Here is a 14429-nt window from a genome sequence, read left to right on the forward strand (position 1 = left end):
GGGCGCTCTTGGTGTGCTAACCTGGTACCCCCTTTGCCCTGAGAATAACACCAGGTGCTTGGCTCCCTCAACCTAGTGGCCTGCTCGTCAGCAGCCACCAACCGGTGCCCCCCTATCCCCCATTATATAACATTGGGCCTCAACAATCTGCACCCGGCTCCCCTAGTGCCGCTGAGGGTGTAACAAGAGTGCATTACTGACCCTGGGGGACCCCTGAGTCTATCCCCAGAACCTCAACTCCCACTACCGAATACTTACCCAAAAACCGATAACACAATGTTCGAGGCATATGAGCTGCAGATTGTATACTTTTGCGTAGCTCGCCATCTGGTGTTAGGCTCGGATGTTTGCACTTTGCTTTTGTCTTGGAAGAAGTCTTTGTAGTCACAAGGTAGGCGACATCCTCCCTAGGACGATAATGCTCATGGCCATCGACTCCATCCTTAGACTGTTTTTTTCCGCCATCGGGTTCGGATGTGAATTGCTTGCTCCGGGTCTATATCAGTTTCGAATCCCCCTTCGACGCGCAATCCCTCTCCACTCAACGGTAGTGTCCCGATCCAGTTTCCCTTATCGACGCGCATCTTATAATAAATTCCTTGACCTCTATCTTCGATGCGGGCCGTTGGGCCTCTCCGGCCCGACCAAGCCTGCAGTCAATGGAAGGGTGTGGTGCTAAGTTCCCACACACAGACTTGCACGAGGTGTGCAATCTCTGCCTCTCCCCAGGGCACGAAGATAAAAACTGAAAGGCCTGTACTTCGTTCAGGTCGTAGAAACATTTTGTGACGTCGAGCCCGACGATCACGAATGGTGATCGCTGAAGCAGTTCGAGTCCCGACATCTTAGAAGCAGACCCCGATATCCAGCCTGAACAATCAGGTGATAAAGAACACATCTCCGAGGCCGACGCCGAACAAGAGACAGTCACCCCGGCTCAACGGTCCGTGAGTACCGAAACTCCCCTCCCCAAAAATAAACCCTCTGGCCTGGGTCGACACCGACAACATGTTTCAGACGCCCCGCCCCCGGCTATGAAATCTAAACATAAGCCCTCGGACTCGAGCCAAACCCATCCCGACACCAGAAAGGCACCGAAGCAACAAGTCAAACACTTGTCATCGCCGAATATAGCCTCGACGCTAGAGCCCTGGGTATCGAAGCATAGCAAGGACAAACACTCGGAACCAAAGAAATCTTCGGAGCCGAAAAAGGCTTCTGACTCCAAAAAATCGTTGGAGCCGAAACAGTTTTGGAGCCTCAAAAACCTAAGGCATCTAAGACCCCACGGAAAGCCTCACAAACTCCCTCCAAAGAAGGTTCGGATTCAAAATCATCAACACCAAACAGACATTTTGCCCACCCAGCCTTCATCTGATTTGACAGATCCCAAGCAAAAAACTTTTGTTTATTGACCCAAATTAGTCACCAATCCTCCAAAAAGAGGAAACTGGACACTACAGAAGAACCTGCTATACCTCCCAAAGACAGGACCACGGCACTAACACGTTCCCACCTCCTTCTCCCCCTCCAGTTAATCCACTTCTATTGATTTCTCCACCACACTCCCCACAGCCTATATTTTCACCTCAACCTTCAGAAAGTGAGGATGACACAGGTAGAGATATAGACCCACATTGGGATGATCACTCACATCCCACATGATGTAAACTCTTGGGTTGACTACAATACAGATCCCAACCCACATAATGATCCGGACGCATCACTCACTGGCTGGGGAGCTCATCTTAAAACCCATACTGTCCAGGGCATATGCACCCCCCAACAAAGACAATTCCATATAAACTACCTGGAATTGTTAGCAATCTTCCTAGCGTTAAAATCTTTTCAATTCCGCCTCCTAGGCAAAGCTGTCCTGGTCCGTACAGGCAGCATGATAGCAATATACTACATACAGAAACAAGGGGAACACACTCTCTGCAGCTTTCACATCTATCTCAGAGCATATGGAGATGGGCCATTCCGCAAAACATATATCTCCTTGCAGAACACCTCCCTGGTGTACACAATCACATAGCAGATCTGCTCAGTCATCACACAGCAAATCCACGAATGGAAACTTCATCCTCACATTCTTCTTCCATTCTTTCGCATGTGGGGCCACCCAGAAATAGATCTGTTCGCCACACACCAAAACACAAAATGCACATCCAGGTATCCACACCCATTGTCCAAAGGCAATAGGCTATGGATGAACTGGTCAGGCAAATTTGCTTACACTTTTCCGCCTCTCCTGCTCATTGTTAGTGGTTCGGAAACTCAAACAGAATTCCCTCACAATGATCCTGGTTGCTCCAACATGGGCACAACAACCATGGTTCACAACACTATTGGAACTATCAGTAGTCCCTCATCAAAAACTACGCCTCTCACCCAAGCTTCTCACTTGGAACCATGGAGAGATAAGACACCCAATCAACTCAACCTTGCGATCTGGCACCTGAGGTCTTGGAGTTTGGCTACCTAAATCTTCTGCCAGACTGTATGAATATCATTAAAGAAGCTAGACGTCCTACCACCAAAGCATGCTATGCAGGAAAATGGAAGCGATTTGCCATTTATTGCACGAACAACAAAATAAATCCACTAGATGCTTCTATTCAAAACGTTATCTGCTACCTCGTGCATCTACAACAATGTAACCTAGCATATACATCCATTCAGCTACATCTAGCTGCCATAGCTGCCTATCTCCAAAACAGACAACATCTTTCTTTGTTTCGAGTGCCCGCTATCAAAGCTTTTATGGAAGGACTTAAAAGAATAATTCCACGTAGTGTCCCGCCCTCTCCAGTGTGGAACCTAAATGTGGTCCTTACCAGACTCATGGGTCCCCTTTTGAACCCTCCACAAATACGAACTACAGTTTCTCACTTGGAAGGTAGCCTTCTTGGTTGCTATCACATCTCTCGGGAGAGTTTGTGAACTCCAGGCATTAACCATACAAGAACTCATTCCACACGCAAACTAGGGGCTTCCATGGCATTCTTAGGGAACATTCCAAGCAGCAACTTGGGCTACACCACACACCTTCACAAAACACTATTGTGTAGATGTGCAAGCAAAACAACAAGCTAGTGTGGGACAGGCTGTATTGACGGCACTTTTTTAACCCACTGCATTAGATACAGGTAGCCACCGCTAACGAGGTATCTCCTATATAGTCTATGCTTAAAAGTATACAATCTGCAGCTCATATGCCTCAAATGGAAAATGCTACTTACCAGTATGCATCTGTTCTTGGCATATAGAGCTGCAGATTCGTAAACGCCCACCCGCCTCCCCGGGAACTGTATCTGTTCCAGTATTATCTTACTTAGATACATTACACTTGGACATCACTTTCTACTTCTTACTACTCCATCGCAAACCTGCATGGCAAAAACAATCTAAGAATGGAGTCGGTGCCCATGCGCACTATCGTCCTAGGGAGGAGTTACCTACCTCGTGACTACAAAGACTTCTTCCAAGACAAAAACAAAGTCCAAACCTCCGAGCCCAACACCAGATGGCGATCTATGCAAAAGTATACGAATCTGCAGCTCTACATGCCAAGAACAGATGCATACTGGCAAGTAGCCTTTTCCTTTCCTCCATAGGATAACATTGACTGTTTTTCTTGGAAAAGTTTCTAAGTGTGGAGTTTGAAAACATAAAGAAATTCTTTCAAATTACACTAGCAAAAACGATTTTACTTACCTGTTTGCAGGAAATGTCACAGAGTAGTATCTAAGCATATTACTCCGAGTAAGAAAAGTAATCCAAAAAGTAACTTACCTGGCATTTTACAGAATATCCCATTCAAGTCTATGTACTGTATTTACAAATCATTGCATTTTTCTGAAACAATACTATAAGTCAAATCAAAGTACATTTACTATTGCAATGCAAACTGTTTACAAACTGCATTTCAACTGTAAAGTATTTCTTGCTTACCTGTGCCAGGCTTGCCTGGTTCTAGAAAATAAAATAACTAAAAGAATATTTTTATGCAAAAACAATTGGTCTGACGTTCAGTCTTTGAGTGTGTGAATTAATTTGCTCACCGTGTGTACAACAAATGCTTAAGACTGTCCTCTGATACCACCTTACTGCTCGACCACACTACCGCAAATAGAGAGAGTAAGGTGCTATCTACTTTCACCTCTGCCTACCTTTGGGGTTCCACTGGACTCTGTGCACACTATACTTCACTTTGGCATAGTATATAGAGCCAGCTTCCTACAACATTGAAAACCAAAACGGCTAGCAGGAAGACGTTCGGTGGTACCAAGTGTTAAACCTGTCAGCTTTTTGTGTGGACTCCCCTTATATTTTTTTTTTGGTCCCTTTCTGCCTCCCATTACTTTTGTCCACCAGCCTTTTTTTTCGTGTGGCTTTAGGTCTCCGGGTGCCCCAGCACTGCTATCCAGTGCTGAGGTACAGGTGCGCCTTCCTAAAATGGTGGAAGGGTCCCTAAGATGGACGCCTGACAGGAATTACCTCAGAGCTTTTGGGCCATAGGATAACATTGGAGAGTTCCAGAACCTTCCAGGCCATTCTAGTGACCAGGGCCCAGGCTATATAAGGGTGGACACTGGGCGGCCATTTTGTTCATGTCTTGGCTGGCTGGAGTGTAGACTGTAGAGTAGGGTGACTCAGGCTGACTTGATTGCTCTTAGGGGCTGCTAGTTAGTAGTGGGGGCTGCCCTCCTTCCTGCCGATCTGACCCTGCTGGAGGAAAAGGAGAGAGTACCATTCCCGGATGTCCACCAGATAAAAAGGACTAAACTTCATAACTAACCGGTGAGAGTGATCTGGCTCTACCTCAGGAAACTTTGAGGGTGGTGCTGCTGGAGAATTTGTCAAGCGGAAGCAGGAACCTTGATTAAACCCCCTGGAATAGCCTGGAGATGTAAAACTTGCTCTGGCTGGCCGATTTGCCTCATTGGTGTGGTGCTGTACTACCTGAGGTTACTGATCGCTAGCTCTGACCCCAGTGTCTTGGATAGAGCTCTTGTATTTGCCCCTCTCTTCATGCCTTCCTGAGCTTTTGTGTCGCCGAGATCCTGTGATTGAGCGATTCCCGCTCAAGGCGTGAGTTGAGGTGGAGCAGCGCCAGCTGGGGAGAGATGCTGGGCGGGGTCGCTTAGCAACCGGACTCCCGCCCAGCGCATTGCTTCTTCTTGTCAAGACGGCGCTCTGCTGAGGCGGAAGTAGGGCGGCTTGTCAGCGGTGCCAGGTTGTCCCGCGGCTGACTCCCCAGCTGATCGGGAGAGTGCGCGGGGTGTGGCCTGACACCTGCGAGGCCCAGGAAGAGTTACAACGCAGTCCAGTCTCAGTCCCCGTTCCGCTTCGGGTAGAGTGTTAAGACCCGAGCGGGGATGTAGGAGGAAGACCGGACCGCCGACTCGATCCCCGGTAAATTGAAAAAGGCGCCAGTCGGGCGCAGAGGTAAATCGGGACCCCCGTCCATAGCGAAGGATAGAGAAGGGAAAAAGTGAAACTGTGTAGGGAGAGGGAGGTCTACCAAGGAGTGGGGAATGTGACAGAATCCAGGACCAGAGGAATTCACTCGACGAACCCAAAGTGACTAATTAGATTTGTGGGAGTAGAAAATAATCCTCAGACTCCCCCAGAGATCGATCCAGCTTAAGCATATTTCTGCCCAGTGGTAAAGGGGGAGTGCCCTCAAACTCTCCCTATTGGTGACTCGAGAATACAAATCTTCTCCAGATTAATTCAGAATGAGAAGGAAAAACCCTGCTGACATGGAATGTCATTAATCTTTTATGCTCGACAGTTGCACACATTTGTTTTGCTATTAGTCAATGTACCTTTTTGATCAGAGAAATAACACCCAGTTACAGTTAAACCATTCAATGAATATTGTCTACTGTAGCTCAAGCTGAATGTATTTAAGATTTGGGTGTTTGGTCTGCCATAAGTGATATGATGTACTGTCCAGAAACTGTATTTAACTTTTGAAAAGAATGACCAAGAACAATTTGCTGAATATTGAAAACCTCATTTGACCTTCACAATATAAAGAGATAAAGCTTCAATATTTTTAATAAACAACTCGGATGGTGTGGTGTCATTTTTGGTGGGTTTACACTGGGGTGTTGTAGTGAGTGTGATGCAAGCACAACACAGTCGCCTTCCAGATTTAGCCTTTTAACCCAGGACCATGCTACCCTAAGTGGACCGGCAGTCCTGGTTCCAACACCAAGGACGTACAATCCACTTGTCATCTGCCAGATGACATCTTCTCAGTTTATTCGCTCTGGTAATCAGGGACCCAGCCATAGTCCAAGTAGGAAAGGGAGAGTGGTGCAGTACGAGCTGTGGTCAGTCAGCCCAACTCCAAATCTTGAGCTGCCTCCTCTGAGACCTGGATAGTATCTGAAAAATTGCAATCAACAGTAAGGAGTCAGCACCCATCCAAAAGTGTTTTCTTGTATAATCTCAAAGGTCCATGCCATATATAAAGAATTTATTCTATCTTGCCGCATTTAAGAAATACAATCTAGGTGTATTGGCTGTTGACTATCATCAAATGCTTGAGCCCTGAAGAAGTCTCAATGTGTGAGACGAAACGCGTCGGCTAAGAAGAGAATCCATTTGTGATCTTGGATTTTTCCTGACTTGTACTTTCACAATAAAGAACTTTTGAAAAAGCAAACTTTACTGAAATCCGGACTTATTTTCACAAGACTATATACTTTGGCATATGGCATGGACCTTTGAGATTATACAAGAAAACACTTTTGGATGGGTGCTGACTCCTTACTGTTGATTGCAATGTTTGGGCTCTGCCCTTTAAGGAACAGAAAGGGTTGTGTTCCTTGGATTCTCAAGCACCATCCCCATTACTTTCAAGCCACAGGTGAAAGCAGGTGCATTATTTCTTTGCCTCAACCCTTATTCCTGTGTAGTATCTGAAAAATGATCCTATTGCTAGACCCACTGGGTCTTCAGGTTCCACTTAAGAGCTCATATGTAAAACCTTGCATGCTTGACAAGGAGGATGCATGAGACGTAGAAGCCTCCAAGCCACACATCTGGATTCAGGATTGAGCCTAAAACTGAATGTCCTGAGTTGTTGCTGCAGAGGGAAAGCCTTGAACTCTACTCTGTCCAGAATAACCCTAATGAATGGAATTCTCTGAGAAGTAGTCTTGGAAGAATCTGGCTCATTATGGAGAAACCTAACAATGTCAAAAGGTCTGCAGTTGTCTTGAGGTGATCAATGACGGACAGTGGCAAGCCTGCCTTCAGCAGCCTGTCATCGAGGTGTGGGAATGCAGCATCTCCCTACCTCCAAAGAAGAGCAGTGACAGTCACTTTAGTGAGCAATCAAGGTGCGCTGGTGAGCCTGTAAGGGAGAATGGCAAACTGAAAATGATCTTTTTTTTTTTTTTTTTAAACAGATTTTTATTTGTCCGATCACACATAAAATGCATAGCCCCGAGAACCGGGGTCGTCTGCCAACATCAATAGAATAAGCATATCATCTGCAGATAGATTACTAGTGGCTGGAGCGGACCTCACTCAAAATTTAGCAGACCAGGTTAGGCAGCACAATGAGAAATTTCCTAGTTATCACAAAGGAAAGTTTCAATTCTATTAAGGATGCGGAGGCGAGGATTATGCATGTCCTTTCTCCATTTATTAAACATCCTTTCTCCATTTATTAAACAGCAAGTTAAAAGCACACAAAGAAAAAACAGCCATGAACTACAGAGCCCATGAGGCTAAGCGGAAGTCATGGTAACCAGTCCACCAATGACAGTCCAGCCAAATGCATGAAGGGAATCCCACGACGCAGTACTTCCTCTTTCTATTGCTGCTTGAAGTTAAGATGACCACCATTTAGTCAGTCTTCTGATCGGATCCTAGGACAAAAGAGAACATAATAATCTCTCGTCCAGAATAACTTGAATAAGAAACAAAGGTAGAAGCACATGGCCAAATAAGCAAACCATAGCAATGTAGTAGAGAAATAATGCGTAAGTGCAGAGAAGAAATTTATCATATAAACTGTACATCACATGGTCAAAACATTCTAAGAAGAACATTAGAGCATTACTTCCCTGATACGAAGAAATAATCCTTGAAATAGGAAACTTCCCAGGGAGGGAGGCTAGATGAAGCCAGGGTGGGATAATCCTCGCCTCCGCGTCCTTAATAGAATTGAAACTTTCCTTTGTGATAACTAGGAAATTTCTCATTCTATATCCGGAAGCGGAGGCGAGGATTATGCAAGTTTAAAACTTACTTACCACAAGCGCAGCGGCCTCATGAATGGGCTTGAAATAAAACTTTTTAAAAGTTGATTCCGAAGACCAATCAGCCGCATTCATAATGTCTTCCAATCTGCCACCTACCTGGACAGCCTTGGAAGCCATAGCCCCTCTAGTGGAGTGAGCACCAACATTTCTGACATCAATACCAGATTCAGACATGATCCATTTAACCCATCGAGCAATGGGGGTAGAGGAAGCCGCTCGAAAAGGTTTCTTGATGGCAATAAGGAGTTGCCGTTCACCAGGAGGTCGAACCTCCAAAGTCATGTTTTCATAAGATTTAAGGCATCTAACACACATAACTTAGGAGAATCCGGAAAAGCAGGATATGATACTGACCACGTACTACATTTAGTCCTTCTGGAAATAGTAAGGGTAACACCCTCCGGCGTAAAGACTCGGGCAGAAATGTCTAGAGCTCTGACATCAGAAGCTCTCTTGCAAGAAATAGGACCAAGGAGAATCGCGAGTTTAGCTGAAATCTCCTTGCGGGAAAGAAACTCATTATCTTGCCAAGATAAGAGATGACGAAGAACCAAATTCACGTCCCAAAGGCCCGAATAACGGTGCTCAGGGGTACGAGAAAGACTAATTCCATTCAACAGCTTACAAACCCAAAGATGTTCCCCCACAGGGGACCCATCTACGAGAGAATGACCAGCAGAAATGGCCGACTTGAAGGAATTAATAGTGCAGTATGCTAAATTCTGATGGAAAAGTTCAGCCAGGAAGTTCACTACCTCTGAAACGGAGGAGCCCACGGGATCCAGGTGTTTCACCACACACCAACGAACCCAGCGTTTCCATGCAGATCGGTATCGTTTGGTGGTACCCAGGGCCCAAGCCCGTTGAATGAGGAGTTCGGCCTCTCTCGAAAGCGCGTTGTCAGACCGTCTCTTGAAATCCTCCAGGCCATGAGATGTAGATGGCTGTGGAGAACCAGAGGATGAGGATGACCCAGGGGATCCGTTAGGATGGTCTCGAAGGACGGCAATCGAACAGGATTGTCCCAGGACAACTCCAGAAGAGACGGGAACCAAATCTGAGCTTTCCAGATTGGAGTGACTAAGATCAGAGAGGCCCTCTGTCTGCGGACCTGGGCTGCCACTCTCTGAATGAACAGAAACGGGGGAAAGGCATAAGCTGGGAACCCCGACCAATCCTGGAGGAAGGCGTCCACAGCCTCCGCTCCCGGATCCGGTTTCCAGCTGAAGAGGCGCGGAAGCTGGGCATTCCACCTGGACGCAAATAGATCCACCAGAGGAGGGCCCCAGAGATCCGAGATCTGACGAAAAACCGCCGGGTCCAGCTTCCAATCGCTAGCATCCTGAAAATTCCTGGAGTTCCAGTCCGCCACACAGTTCTGTACTCCCGGGGATACTCTACTGTCACTGAGATTTGACGTTGAAGGCAGTAATTCCAATAATCCTTGGCAAGATCCGCCTGTACCTTGGAATGAGTGCCCCCCAGGTGATTGATATATCGCACCGCTGTCGTATGGTCCATCCGAAGAAGAACACAGCAGGAGACCTTGGTTGTCGTGAAAGAACGAATGGCGAAGGAACCCGCCAGGAGTTCCAGGCAATTGATGTGGAGATGTAATTCCTCCTCCGTCCACCTGCCCCCCACAGAGAGGGAGCCACAGCGGGCTCCCCAACCGAGGCGACTGGCATCCGACTCGATTACCAGATCCGGACAGGAGCCGAAAATCACCCTCCCGTTCCAAGCCTCCATATGGTCGAGCCACCAAAGGAGTTCCGACTTGGCCTCCGAAGAAAGGGAGATCAATTCCGAGTAAGTGAGGCCTTTGCGGAGATGAGAAGCTTTCAGCCTCTGGAGGGCCCTGTAGTGGAGAGGCCCCGGAAAAATGGCCTGAATTGAGGAAGACAACAAGCCCACAATCCTGGCCAGCTGACGAAGGGAGATCCTGTCCCGATGAAGGGCCTTGCGAATCTCCTTCTTGATTTTGGAAATCTTCTGAGGGGGAAGGTGCAGGGTGGCATCCTTCATATTGATAAGAAAACCGAGGAACAACATGTTCTGCTGCGGAGTCAGATCTGACTTCTGGGCATTGATGGTGAAGCCCAGAGATTGAAGAAGAGAGATTGTGCTCTGCAGGTGGAGAAGAAGTTGTTCCCTGGACTGATCCATGAGAAAGATGTTGTCCAGGTAAATGATCAGCCGAATACCCTTGGTGCGGAGATGTTCTACCACCGGTCGCAGAAGTTTGGTGAAGCACCAGGGTGCTGATGAAAGACCAAAGGGGAGAGTCTTGAACTCGTAAATCTGATCCCTCCACAGAAACTGGAGGAAACGGCAATGAGGAGGGAAGATTGGAACCGAAAGATAAGCATCTTTGAGATCCAACCTGACCAGCCAATCGTCCTGGAGCAGTAGATCCCTAAGAAGATGGATTCCCTCTATCTTGAAATGACAATAAACCAACCATTCGTTGAAGGAACGGAGGTTGATAACTGGTCTGAATCCTTTTTCTTTCTTTTCTACCAGAAAGATATTTCTGAGAAAACCTCTTGGATGAAGACTGGAGGGGGCGATAGCGCCCTTTGAAAGAAGATCTTGAACTTCCCGATCTACGAGCGCCTGTTCTGAGGGGGAAAAAAACAAAGGGCGAGGTCGAGAGAGCTGAAGGGGGGACCCGTAGAACTCTATGTGAAACCCCTGGACTGTCTCTAGAACCCAAGAATCTGAAGTGAGACCTGCCCAGTTGGCCAGAAACTGAGCAATCCTGCCCCCTAGACGAACTGGAGGGAGGAGAGGGATGCTTGCAATTGAATCCTTTGGAAGAGGATTAGTTGCCACCACGGCCTCTGCCTTGTCCTCTGCCTCATCGAGATGGGTAGAAGGAGCCGTGTCTACCGTCATTCCATCCGTTGTTTTGTTTTCCTTGACCTCTATTGGAGCCTTGGTTGTACTGGTGGCCGGAAGAGCGACCCCTGCCTCTGCCGGCCCCAGCAAAAACCTTCTTAGGGAAAATTTTCTTCATTGAAGCTTACGCCTTATCAAGGCCAGAGAAAGTAGCCACAAACTTCCCAAGTTCTTTCACAAAAGGATCACCAAAGAGGGTACCCTGAGCCACAGAACCTGCCTCCGACTAAGACAATTCCCCCAATTTAGGGTCAATTTTCAAAAGGAGGGAACGGCGACGCTCGGCCGAGAGGGCACAGTTGGCGTTGCCTAAAAGGCACATGGCCCTCTGTGCCCACCCAGCTACATTGTCCGTTGGAAGAGGCTGACTGGACTCCCGAGAGCGTTGTGCCAACTCAATGTTTTTCGTAAGTGGGCCTACCACATCTAAAAGCTTATCTTGGCAAGCTCTCCAAGATATGTCGATACCCTTCTTAGGATCTTTCATGTGTTTTGCAAAGAAAGTACACAATTTAGGGTCAATTTCAGGGGTCGCCGTAACACCGTTGGGGAGTGAAGGACGAGGGCACTCCAATCTAAGGCGAGACCGCACCTCTTGCGAAAGGGGTTGTCTAACCTTGGCAGCCACATAGTCAGCAGTCATTTTATCTGGAATCCATTCAGTGAAACGAGGGCGAAAAGTACAATTGAGATCAAACATGTTTGGATGAACAGGCTCACCATCCCCTAAGTCCGAAGCAGAAGACTTAGGACGCCAAGATCTACCCGAGTCCATCAAATCCTCAGAGGATTCATCATCATCAACCTGGACGTCATCGTCATCTCCCTCTCCCTCTTCGGGAAACCCTTCTTCCGGGTCAAGGTACTGGGTGGACTCGCCACCGATAAAACCGGGTGAGTCGTCCTCCCAGTAGGGTGGGCTTCTAAGCGTGCGCGCACTCTTATGAAACACTTCAGCAAGTTTGCTGAAGCCCTCCAGGTGCCCCGCGTCACGCTTTGTGGCCTTACGTGGCACCACAAAGTGGATGCCACTAGGCTCTGTCCCACTGTCTCCCAAAATACCAGAGTGTGATTTAAACACATGTGCAGACAGTTTGTGGACACTATCCTGCAGAGGGGCAAGCGCCTGGGCGATAGCCGAAGACAGGAGCTTGTCGACCCCTGCAGGAGAGCGCAACTGAGGGGGCTGTCCCTCAACATCTGTATGGGACACGTAATCATGGTCCCGACAAGACTCCATTGACACAGAGGGATGGGCACCCATAAACAATACACCCTATGAAATTATAAAGGGTTCACCCCCAACACAGGCACCCAAAGCAGCCTAGAAAAAACACAGAAATGCTAGAAAACAAATGTTGTGCTGCCAGGAAGTGTATGCTCTCCAATACACAAAATTGCCAAGTCAGTGGGTCAGGCCCTTATAACCTACCGCATACGCGGTGTTAATGAAGGGGGGAGGAGGCAGAAAGTAATAAAAAAACAAAGCGCAAAGCCTCCTGCGCGTTTTTGCCACAAGCGCGCGAAGGGCGCAGCAGAGAAAAAAAAAAGCACCAGCAACGCGTCTAATTAGACTGCGCCACACAGCGCACGCGCGTTGGACAGACGCTCGGGCGAAAGCCTACCGCGTCGGCTACACAAGCGGAGAAGACCGCAAATATAAAACAGTGACAAAATATACAATGCAATACACAATAACCAAACTACCCACGCCACAAGCCCCAGAAAGTCGCTAGTAAGTCAAAGCAAGGACTTAACTGACGGGGCAGCAATGGAGAAAGAGGAAGGACTACGTTGTGGGATTCCCGTTATGCATTTGGCTGGACTGTCATTGGTGGACTGGTTACCATGACTACCGGTTAGCCTCATGGGCTTTGTAGTTCATGGCTGTTTTTTCTTTGTGTGATTTTGACTTGCTGGTTAATAAATGGAGAAAGGATGTTTAATAAATGGAGAAAGTACATGCATAATCCTCGCCTCTGCTTCCTGACATAGAATTGGTGCGTGTTCATTTTTCCTAAATCAAAAGTCTGAAACCTGTCTAATTACATTTTATCTAGGCTTTGATCTAAGAGCTGGATGGGCTATGTGTGCATCTGTGGGCTTTTACAAGTCATATGCTCCTTGGTGCTAAGCTCATAACTGAGTGGATAAATCTCACATTAGAATCAGTAGAGTGGCCACTTACCCCAATCCCGGAGCCACACCGCCACATGACAACGGCGGCGGAGGCCCGGGCAATGCACCGCGAAACCACACCCTCCGACCGCTCGGAAGACCCCCCCCCACTAGCGGCCCTGCTTCACGGTAGACCCGCGCTCCCCTGGGCCCCGGCCCCCCCTCACCCGCCTACCCCGCGAGACACCAATGACATACTGACACGGACTTCTACCTACTAGGCGCTATGGCGAACTCTGCACACACCTACCCCTACCCACCTCCCGTGACACCCTTGTCCCCTGTTTTATAGTTGGTTGTTGATCTGATTTAATCCTCTGTTAGACCATGTCCATACACATACAACTTCATGCTTTATATCATTTCATGTCACAGGACACCCTCAGGTGTAGCGGCCGAGGATTGGACACCCCGCATGGGCGCTGAGGTGCAGTACATTTCTCCCCGCTGATGCGGATACACATGGAGGTTACACGCCCCAATCACCTTAAGTCGCTGAACACCCTTCATGCTCCCTCACACGATGATACACCCGTCCTAATGCCGACTCCCACAGAATCACTCGCAACCGACACGTATTGGTAGCGACGGACACGACCATCACTACGGACTCAGATGGGGGTAGATTCAGCGCACCCACCTAGAACCATTGTATCCATACTGAAAAACCCATAGACTGCACACATGCTAGACACTAAAGATGTACGCGTCATGATGTTATGTGAAATGTTGATATACGCTGCCGGACCACAGGGTTGCCGAGCTTGAAGCTGTGTTTATTCTCTTTATATGTCACGAACTCCACTGACTGCAGCTGGCCCGGCTGGGTTGTAAGCAATGCTGATGTGTACACTGTGAATCGGACAATAAAGGTCTTTCTTAAAAATAAAAATAAATTTAAAAAAAAAATTAGAATCAGTAGAGTGACAAATTTACCTTTATTAATGTTCACACTTTAGGAATCTTTGGAAGGGGTTGATAATGACTGCGTGACTTGCTGTTTCATGGTCTGTTCTGAGTTTTCCTTGCTCTTTTAATGTTTTCATGTGTGTGTGT

The 14429-nt window shown here is 47.6% G+C and overlaps 1 protein-coding gene across 2 annotated transcripts in view; it reads left to right on the top strand.

The window, feature by feature from the left end:
* HEATR5A (HEAT repeat containing 5A) overlaps window positions 1-14429 on the top strand; it is a 314530-nt gene that overhangs the window by 258109 nt on the left and 41992 nt on the right. The gene's annotated exons all lie outside the window — the stretch shown is intronic.

The sequence above is a fragment of the Lissotriton helveticus genome, chromosome 9, assembly GCF_964261635.1.
Source record: "Lissotriton helveticus chromosome 9, aLisHel1.1, whole genome shotgun sequence".
Classification (NCBI taxonomy): Eukaryota; Metazoa; Chordata; class Amphibia; order Caudata; family Salamandridae; genus Lissotriton; species Lissotriton helveticus.